The sequence below is a fragment of the Dreissena polymorpha genome, chromosome 3 (assembly GCF_020536995.1).
Source record: "Dreissena polymorpha isolate Duluth1 chromosome 3, UMN_Dpol_1.0, whole genome shotgun sequence".
Taxonomy (NCBI): domain Eukaryota; kingdom Metazoa; phylum Mollusca; class Bivalvia; order Myida; family Dreissenidae; genus Dreissena; species Dreissena polymorpha.
Genome location: NC_068357.1, coordinates 2153583 through 2160376, shown reverse-complemented (window position 1 = coordinate 2160376; position 6794 = coordinate 2153583).

Genomic DNA, 6794 nt, shown 5'->3' with positions numbered 1-6794 from the left:
AAAACATTTGCATGACGAACTTGAGTTATGGAACAAATAAGTGCTCTTCCTGTTAAATTCTTGATTGTAATTAAAATATTTTATGTTTTTTCTCATTTCTATGCATACACTTAGTTAATCGTTCTACAGCAGCCTTAAATGTCTGTTATAACTTTTGTTCCAGCCAATCTGAAACGGGTCAAAGGCTAGTATACTGATTCTGCAGTTCAGCGCTGCAGTCTGAAGGCTAGTATACTGATTCTGCAGTTCAGCGCTGCAGTCTGAAGGCTAGTATACTGATTCTGCAGTTCAGCGCTGCAGTCTGAAGGCTAGTATACTGATTCTGCAGTTCAGCGCTGCAGTCTGAAGGCTTGTATACTGATTCTGCAGTTCAGCGCTGCAGTCTAAAGGCTAGTATACTGATTCTGCAGTTCAGCGCTGCAGTCTGAGGGTTAGTATACTGATTCTGCAGTTCAGCGCTGCAGTCTGAAGGCTAGTATACTGATTCTGCAGTTCAGCGCTGCAGTCTGAAGGCTAGTATACTGATTCTGCAGTTCAGCGCTGCAGTCTGAAGGCTAGTATACTGATTCTGCAGTTCAGCGCTGCAGTCTGAAGGCTAGTATACTGATTCTGCAGTTCAGCGCTGCAGTCTGAAGGCTAGTATACTGATTCTGCAGTTCAGCGCTGCAGTCTGAAGGCTAGTAAACTGATTCTGCAGTTCAGCGCTGCAGTCTGAAGGCTAGTATACTGATTCTGCAGTTCAGCGCTGCAGTCTGATTTCTGGAACCATTAGGAAAAAAAATTAGGAAAAAAAATTCATGAGCCAGGTGATGGACAAATACATTGGTCGATCGAAAAGTGTACATGCAGCGCACACACGAGACTTAAAGAAGTTTGTGAAATTATATAAAGGTGAACGCCTTTTCCAATGCCTGCCTGGAAGACATCACAGTTCTTATGAACATTTTGTTCACAGTATTCCACTGAGAACAACTTCAAAACTTATGGCACAGAAAGGTTGCTGTGCAAATAAATCAGAATATTTGATAATAATACACTATAGTAGCGCTGAAGTTGTTGAAAAAATGACTTACATGCACTAACTATTTCTACCTTACAACTGTCAAAGTATTTGCTTCATATTTAAGGAAAATTCATGGCCAATTGCTGCTAATAAAATTAATTATTTTGACTATTTTTGATTTCTTCAGTAGGACATTGCACCGTGACAATTAACTAACATACTTACCTGAACTTTTAGCTCAGATTTGCTGACGGCGGCACTGCTCACTTTTCTTGATATGAGTTTATATAAAAGGCAACCAAATGACCATATCACATCTTGTATTTAAGTACTTGATAATGGCCATGATTTATTGCAAAAATGGCCTTAGCATATACAGCCACCTGTAGGTTGTGTTTTCTTATCAGCATAAGCTACTGAGTGAGTATTGTTCAAACTTTCACAGTTTAATGACCTTAATGTGAAGATGGTAAATAAATATGAGATTAATACCTTGTTTGAAAGCAAATATACAAAAGTGAAACTCCAGTTGCCCAGCAGTATAGCACTCCAATTGCTCACCATGATTTCATTGACTGATGGATTTATGTGTGTCCAAACGTTAAATTAAATTGATAACATGAACATTTCTTCTGGCAGTTATAGCAGCACATGCACATATGACATTCACATGCAACGCATATGCTGTCATTACCACACACTTTTTAATGTCGGTGTCACCGACAACAAATCAATAACGTATTGCCGGTAGCATCCCTCACTCTTGACAAGTGTCTTGATTTCCACTGAACAGTTCAGCAGGGATACTTTGGTAGCATACATTTTCCCTGTGCTGCTTTTCCATCACGACCGGCCCTAACAACCTCCTGCAAACAATCTTCCAATGTTTTCGGTGCCCCCCCCCCCCCCCAGTGTATTATAAACCGTTTATCTAGAATGTATATCCCAATTCCAAATGCAATTGTAGATATGAGGAATCTTGAACAAGAATCTGGTTTTGTAAACTTTCCATGATTGACTTAAGATCACTGCTGCACATGCCAGAATGGAACAGCTTAAACACCTCGGTGCCATTAGCATCAGCTGCATTTCCAAGGTGAGCCGTTATGTCAAAGGCAAGTCTTGCCATCTTAGTGATCCCACTGGAAGTAAATTGCACTTTTAATGAATAGCATAACATTTTTATGGGCCATGTGTTATATCTACATGTAGTGCATGCTTCATTAATTTGATATACTCAAGTCAGTATATTTTTCAATTTACTCTTATCATGTCCATGAAATACTGAATTGATTCATTTTCATTTAATACCCTTTATTATTTCTTAGAAATGTTTGTCCTTTTTGTTCTTTGTAGCTTGATTTTACAATATTATACCTCACAAACATTTGTTTCTTCTTTGCGTATATAAACTTCACAGGTCCGTTATTTTGAATAGTGCCCTGTAAAGATGCGCGCGCAAAGTCAGCGGGCGCTATTTTGAATAGTGCCCTGTAAAGATGCGCGCGCATGTAATAGTGACCGCTAGAATGTTTAGGCTGCACACTACACTTTTTAGCCACCAATTTAGAAATTTCTAAAAAAAGAGAACATTGCTCAAGTAAGCACCATTTTGAGTGTCTAAATAATAATGAATGTCAGGTTTGAGTTGTGGTGATTTTTCTTGGATGTTTGTAAGTTACCAAAACATTGGTATTGTAACTATAGCTGCATACAGGAAGTAGAATTAATGCGATTCGAAACCAGGTGTAATGCTGGCTCCGGTCAGTATTTCTGTTGGAAACTTGAAAGGGCGTACGGACATTGAACTATTACAAAAAATCTAATCCTTTGACACCCCCAATTTTCTCCATTGCTGTTTAGTACTTGGTAAGTTACCAATGTAAAAACATGGTTTCCAGGCACCTTGCTTCTGCAGGAAAGTGGCAGTTTGTTGTTGAAACTGGCTTAAAAGGCTCGGAAACACACAGAATTCTGATGTTTTGATTTGAAATAATCAATACTAAAACATTTTACACCAACTCATTTGATTTGAATGTTACTAATTTTTCAGAAGGCACAGCCTCAACCATTCTGGAAATGTGCTTGGTTTATTTTCAGATTTGCGAGGTGACCAGTTATCAGACATTGGTTTGCTCCTGCTTGTGTACGAGATTGGCCGAGACTACAAAAACTGTAGTGTGCCACCTTAAAGTAAAACGACAAATTTCCAAAATGATCGAACACCCATGAAACATGCGTTTGCTTAATGATATATTCCTAAGGTTTTGTTTTTAACAGAGTGTTTGCCCATAACACTATTGTATGACCAATACTGTTCGTAAATCAAGGGAGGTAATTCGGAATCATGTTTACTGGTTTTCTGCAATTCTCAAACAGTTCTGTATGAAGAATGTGTTCAATTTGTAGCCGAGATGGAAAAACTAGACTACTCTGTGGTGAAGAAGGGGCTCTTCTTTTCATATAATGTCAACAATTATAGAAAAACAATATAAGAATCCAATCAAAACGATGATTCAAAATGGCCGTTTGGGCAGAATTAGTACGGTTAAGGACCTATGGCCTGGTAAAACAATCCTGATAACATTGTTTCCATGTTAACATTGTTCATGGCTTTTCGCATTGAAATCAGTGTGTCTGGAATTTCGTTTATTTCAGGTTTTAGTCGTTTGCTTGTAAGGCAAGATAGTCCCTGGAGAAGAACTAAAGTACGTCAACAGCCTTGTCAGCGGAAAGACAACTCCGTTGCAGTTACTGAAGGTACAGGCGACATCCTTCAGTGGGCTAGGTAAATTTGGCATGTTGTGTCGGAATGTGTTTTCCTGGTCTATACCAAAATGTCCTGCGTGCTTTGTTTAATCTATAACTGCGCCATAACTTACTTTCGCCATTGTGCGCAATTCAACTGATGTTATTTATAAGCAAATATGAAAGTTATTGTGAAGAAGTGACTCTTGCAAGTGCCTCACATTGTTGTATGCCTTTTAACAATGATTCTGAGCAATACTAGAAGTTTTACTTTTTCTGTTTCCAAGAAATATGGATTAATATTTATATCAGATGTCAATTTTTAGGCAATCATTAGTGTCATATCAGAGGTATTTCCTCAATATGTCAGCCCCAATTATTTATGCTATGATTGGGTTATCTCCCTTGCAATGGGCCTGTTTAAGGGATTACTACACAGGGGCCTTAAATGTTGTGTTTTTAACAACAGATTAAAGGTACAAATGCTTAACTTGCCTTTCAAGATCATGCTTAGCATGCAATTTATTTATATTATTATTACTTTAAGCAAAAACATGTGCATTTGTTGTGAGAGCTGTAAAAAATCTAAGCAACGCCAAGTATTTATTGGCCCAAAACTGTGTGTTTTTGTGTTGCTTCTTTGATAAAGTTATGATTTTAAGGCTGACCAAGTCACCTGCACTACCATTTGTCATCTCAATGTGATAAAGACTTCATTTAATTGTTGGCAATATGTTTCTGTGAAGGTAGCTTTTCACTACCATGACTTCTAAACCATGACCCTGAAAAATGGCAATAGAAAAAGGGAAAACAGGGGTCGGATTAAACGCTTTAATAATAACAAACAAGCCTTCAGACTTGGTCAAGAATGTATTATATTTGCTTGTTTTTGTCCAAATTTCAAGAAAACAAGTCCATATTCTGCAGTTCTAAGACTTTGCTGGCCCTTAAGGCTGCACACCACACTTTTAGCCACCAATGCGAATTGGCCCCGGTCAAATTTCTAAATAAAGAGAACATTGCTCAAGTAAGCACCATTTTGAGTGTCTAATTAATAATGAATGTCAGGTTGAGTTGTGGTGATTTTTCTTGGATGTTTGTAAGTTACCAAAACATTGGTATTAGAACTATAGCTGCATACAGGAAGTAGAATAAATGCAATTCGAAACCATGTGTAATGCTGGCTCCGGTCAGTATTTCTGTTGGAAATTTGAAAGGGCGTACGGACATTGAACTATTACAAAAAATCTAATCCTTTGACCCCCAATTTTCTCCATTGCTGTTTAGTACTTGGTAAGTTACCAATGTAAAAACATGGTTTCCAGGCACCTTGCTTCTGCCGGAAAGTGGCAGTTTGTTGTTGAAACTGGCTTAAAAGGCTCGGAAACACACAGAATTCTGATGTTTTGATTTGAAATAATCAATACTAAAACATTTTGCCCCAACTCATTTGATTTGAATGTTACTAATTTTTCAGAAGGCACAGCCTCAACCATTCTGGAAATGTGCTTGGTTTATTTTCAGATTGTGCGAGGTGACCAGTTTGCAGACATTGTTCGCTCCTGCTTGTGTACGAGATTGGCCGAGACTAAGAAAACTGTAGTGTGCCACCTTATTTGTAACATTTGTGCAAGTTTTACAACGAAAGAGTTCTGCTTTAGATAGATTTAGCATAAACGCACGATTCGTTTGGGCAGTCACAAGCGTGTTTCTTGTATTATAATTAACATCTTAAAAAATACAAAAATGAAAATGCTATATTTATGATCAATGTATTGATACATGTTGTCTGTAATAAAAAGCAGATATTTGTACATAAAATGTATCTCAATATGTGAAATTCTTTACAATAAAAAATGTATTTTGCAGAAGGTAGCGATTTTTCCGAGTTCCTACTTTGGCAGGGAGACAACACAGCAATCATGCCGTACATATTCTTAATTGTAACGATTCGTTTGGCAGGTCACGAGTGTGTGTTTTTATCATTAATATCATCTTAAATATACAAAAATTAAATGCCATATTTGGGATCAATGTTTTGCAACATGTTTTCTGTGATATAAGCTGTTACCTTATATAAGATGTATCTCAATATGTAAAATGCTTTACAATAAAATGAATTTTGTATAAAGAAGTGAATTTGTCCGTGTCCATTTTCGCAGGGAGACAACTCTCGCACTTAATAGTAACTGATAAATATTTATGGAATTTCTCTTGTGTTATTAATTTTTATTTCTATTGACATTTATCTGCACAAAAATGTTCGGTATTATATAAGAAATAGAAAACCTCACTTCAGGCTCAATGGCAGAATAGTGAACAGCCAGGCAGCCCGAAATAGTATACGGACCTCCATATACTATTTGGGGCTGCCTGGCTTGTCACTATTCTGCCATAGGGCCCTCAGTGAGGTTTTCTATTTCTTAATTATGAGCAGGTATTTCCGGAAATATTTGCTATGGCACAGAGGCAAATATGTGTGCAACGCAAGTTACTGGGGTACATTAGGAAGTATTAATTGTAATGGTTGTATCTCATTATTGTCTTACTTATTGCACATACGTTACATACATAACAGCTTTCTCAGCCATCTTGTCCCTTTAAATAATCAGAGCTAAATACCATGTCATGGAAGTGAAATCCATCCCTGATTCACACTTGATTTCCATATGTATGTTAGGTCTGGAAAAAAACTACTTAGTCTTGAACTTTATATCTATCTAGTGCATGTATATAGGATATTTGTTGGATTCGGTGGATTATCGATTTTAATTCACGAGTGATCATTTTTTGCCTTTTCACAGTTTATATACATTGTTAAAGCGTTTAACTAAAGAATTCCGCTGAAATAATGACGTCATTTCGTCAAAAAATGACGTCATTTCACAGTAAACAGTGATTATCGATAATTTTCACTGATAATTTTCATTGTTTGAAACAGTGAAATTATCAGTTTTAATAAACTGATATTTCTATATAAACCACCAGAAAGACTAAATAAATATATGTCTTCTACGAATCAAAATGTGGAGTATTTGTCTCA